This window comes from Palaemon carinicauda, chromosome 7 (assembly GCF_036898095.1).
Source record: "Palaemon carinicauda isolate YSFRI2023 chromosome 7, ASM3689809v2, whole genome shotgun sequence".
In the NCBI taxonomy this organism is placed as follows: domain Eukaryota; kingdom Metazoa; phylum Arthropoda; class Malacostraca; order Decapoda; family Palaemonidae; genus Palaemon; species Palaemon carinicauda.
In genome coordinates this window covers 4,468,428-4,472,974 of record NC_090731.1, presented here as the reverse complement: position 1 = coordinate 4,472,974, position 4,547 = coordinate 4,468,428, and positions in this window count along the sequence as shown.

Genomic DNA, 4,547 nt, shown 5'->3' with positions numbered 1-4,547 from the left:
CGAAACACTTGGAGAATTTTATTTTATTTTTGTTTTCTTGGCGATTTGCTCTGTGGATGTTTTGTAAATGTTTGAGAACGTGTTAAAAATGGTTCTTGGTATATTCGTATTTCATTCTGGCCATGGTGAATAGTTATTGAAGAAGAGCAAGTATGGTTTATATATATATATATATATATATATATATATATATATATATATATATATATATATATATATATATGTATGTATGTATATATATACATATATATATATATATATATATATATATATATATATATATATATATATATATATATATATATATATATATATAGCCCTATACAATAAATAGCAATCGTCTAGTTTTATATATATATATATATATATATATATATATATATATATATATATATATATATATATATATATATATATATATATATTACATTACCTGTCACGCTGAACGGCAGCCATTCTGAAAAAAAAAATCTTCCATAAATTGCCCAAATTAGCGTGTTGTAAGAAGGAAAGGGGGAGGGGGTGGTTAGGTTTGGATCCGGGTATGTGCATGTGCGAATCTGAGCATATCTATGTAAATATGTAAAGATTTAGAAATCGTTTTTGATGGATCACGTACACTCGTATATTATAATTATTGATCATATGTTTATGTTAGGAAGACACCGTATATGTAATTCACCCATGCTGCAGAGGTTTCTATTTAAACATTCCAAGACCTTTTCACTTTCATGTTTCAAATGACTGACATTGATACTTTTGTTTACAATCGGCGTTGAATGTGTGAATTGACATGGGCGGTATTATGCATACAAAGGATAGATTGGCTTCGTAGAAAAGCTGTCTTTGAGATCAAGGTTTTCAGAACATATCTCAAAGTAGGGTGTTTCGTTTTATGATATTGTAGACCTGTGTTTGTGTAAGTAAAGCCAAAGACCAATTCGTTAGCCATAATTCGTGATCTGATCTCCGAAGCAAAGCAATGATTGAAAGTCTTCGACACTAAAGAATAAATAATCATCGTCCTTGAAGAATATATCCAAATCCCATCGTTATCTCCACTTTCTATGGCAAAGTAGTTTCATTATGAACGTCAGATTTATCAGCCATTATTTTATTCTTAAATTTTAATGGGGGTTTTCTGAACATTATCATTATCTATAGTCATCACAAAGATTCCGGGCGAAATAAGCCCCACCCACTACTGACGTCATAGCTGTTAACGCGGGATGCATGATTGGCTATGGCGTCATCAAAGAGGTAGAGCTTATTTTAACTGGAATCCCTGCGATGACTTTAGTTTTTCAAAAATGTGCGCATACCTTGATGAAATGGGGTACTCTGAAATGAAAGGAGGGGGTAGGGGAAGGGTAAAATCTTTGTGTATGTAATATATATATATATATATATATATATATATATATGTGTGTGTGTGTATATGTATATATGTATATATACACATATATATGTATATATATATATATATATATATATATATATATATATATATATATGTGTGTGTGTGTGTGTGTGTGTGTGTACATACATATACACATACACCTGCATATATGCAAACATCGTCCTCTTTGACGGGTATTGTACACTAGTGTGTGCGTGTATATATGTGTGTATGTATTTATATATGTATATATATATATATATATATATATATATATATATATATATTATATATATATATATAATATAATATTTGTTATTTATTTGATACCTATGTGGTACAGACGCAAACGCAATATAATATTTCCGAGTCAAAATGAAATTAGTCTTTTGTCATTTCATTCCTCAAAATAAATATCGTAGCAAATCAAATATTAAATTGCATTATGTTTATGAAATCAAATTATGAAAACCTATTTATCCAGAATATTTTTGGGGGGAACTTTGCAGGTAATCCCATATCTTCGAAATTAATTTTCTGGCGAACCATTTTGGGAGAAAAAATGTTAAGTTTATTAATCTCAATGTATCCACATTTTGTACATGACGGGGGATAGCTTTTTTTTTTTATTATGAAAGTATGCAGAAATATTCTATGTGTATATTATCAAGTTATTTTATTCCCTCGTAGTGTATGTGATGATTGGCAAATGAAAACTTGTGTGACAAGTATTCTGGAATGTGTATGTGTGTATATATATATATATATATATATATATATATATATATATATATATATATATATATATACGTGTGTGTGTATGTATGTATGTATATATGTAAGTATGTATGTAAGTATATATGTATGTATGTTTACATACATTTGTGAGAGAGAGAGAGAGAGAGAGCCTTATTGCCGTATTTTATGTTTGGGTTCCCCCAGGTCCCTCAGTGAGAGAGAGAGAGAGAGAGAGAGAGAGAGAGAGAGAGAGAGAGAGAGAGAGAGAGAGAGAGAGAGTGTTAAGGTCTATACGAAATACTGCGTTTGTTTGTATGAGCGTATTTATATATGTATTTGTGGAAAAGTTGGAAAGTAGAATGTTAATACTGAATGCAACGAAAGTAGTTCGAATAAAAAATGAATAGTTTTCACTGGATTTGTAATGTAATCAATATTAGAAATGCGAGACTTCTGGCGAAAAAAAATTCATATGGTTTATGGAAAGAACGGAAGACAATAACTGCGTCAAAAATAGTATATAATTCTGAAGTGATATGTGGAATGAGGAGAGAACTGACGGGCAGAATTGTATGTCTTGTGGCATGTAGCGTTTTGTTTTTATATTGAAGGCGAAGTCATAAGACATTATAAAATATTGATACACTATTTAAAAAATCTTGAAACTTAGCGTTTTATGGTATATTGAAGGCGAAGTTATAAGACATTATAAAATATTGATACACTATTTAAAAAAATCTTGAAACTTAGCGTTTTATGGTATATTGAAGGCGAAGTTATAAGACATCATAAAATATTGATACACTATTTAAAAACATTTGAAACTTAGAGTTTTATGGTATATTGAAGGCGAAGTTATAAGACATTATAAAATATTGATACACTATTTAAAAAAATCTTGAAACTTAGCGTTTTTATGGTATATTGAAGGCGAAGTCATAAGACATTATAAAATATTGATACACTATTTAAAAACTTCTTAAAAAATAGCTTTTGTGGTATATTGAAGGCGAAGTTATAAGACATTATAAAATATTGATACACTATTTAAAAAATCTTGAAACTTAGAGTTTTATGGTATATTGAAGGCGAAGTCATAAGACATTATAAAATATTGATACACTATTTAAAAACATTTGAAACTTAGAGTTTTATGGTATATTGAAGGCGAAGTTATAAGACATTATAAAATATTGATACACTATTTAAAAACATTTGAAACTTAGAGTTTTATGGTATATTGAAGGCGAAGTTATAAGACATCATAAAATATTGATACACTATTTAAAAACATTTGAAACTTAGAGTTTTATGGTATATTGAAGGCGAAGTTATAAGACATCATAAAATATTGATACACTATTTAAAAACATTTGAAACTTAGAGTTTTATGGTATATTGAAGGCGAAGTTATAAGACATCATAAAATATTGATACACTATTTAAAAACATTTGAAACTTAGAGTTTTATGGTATATTGAAGGCGAAGTTATAAGACATCATAAAATATTGATACACTATTTAAAAACATTTGAAACTTAGAGTTTTATGGTATATTGAAGGCGAAGTTATAAGACATCATAAAATATTGATACACTATTTAAAAACATTTGAAACTTAGAGTTTTATGGTATATTGAAGGCGAAGTTATAAGACATTATAAAATATTGATACACTATTTAAAAAACATCTTGAAAGTGTTTAGTCATTCTGATGCAACCTCAGATTTATATTAGTTCTTTGGGGAAATCTTAATTGTAAGTTGAAAGTATTGGCTGTTAATAAGATAAAGGAGGGTTTAGTATTGATAAAGTAATTTTGCACGGAGACTGGTACCTTAATTCAACTCTTTCCCTTTACGAATCATTATTATTATTTTGATTTTTATAAGCATTTTGAACATGAGTGACAAGCCTACAAGCGAGTAAACAACAATGCCAAGCGAGGATATCTCTTTATTCATTTTGTAAAAGCTTAATCCCAAAAGTAAGGTTTGTCTCTTCAAAGTAAACAACAGATACCTTAGTTCCATTTATCAATGCTTGATGCCATCAGATTTTGCGAGGTTTGTCTATTCGACGTACACAGCATATGGCATAGTTCCACCAGGAAATATTCGTAAGAAATCAACAGATAAGAAATCTAACCAAACAGATGGGGACACAACTATAGTCAATTCTTTTTAGTGAGGCAGATTTGCACCGACTAGCAGGGGTGCCCGTTTAGCTCGGAAATGTTTCCTGATCGCTGATTGGTTGGACAAGATAATTCTAACCAATCAGAGAGCGGGAAACTTTTCCGAGGTAAGAGGGCACCGCTGCGAGTCAGTGCAAATGTGCCTCATTAAATAAAATTGAGTATAGTTGTGTTATGTGTATGGTGTCGGGCGGTTAGTTTCAATATTCATACG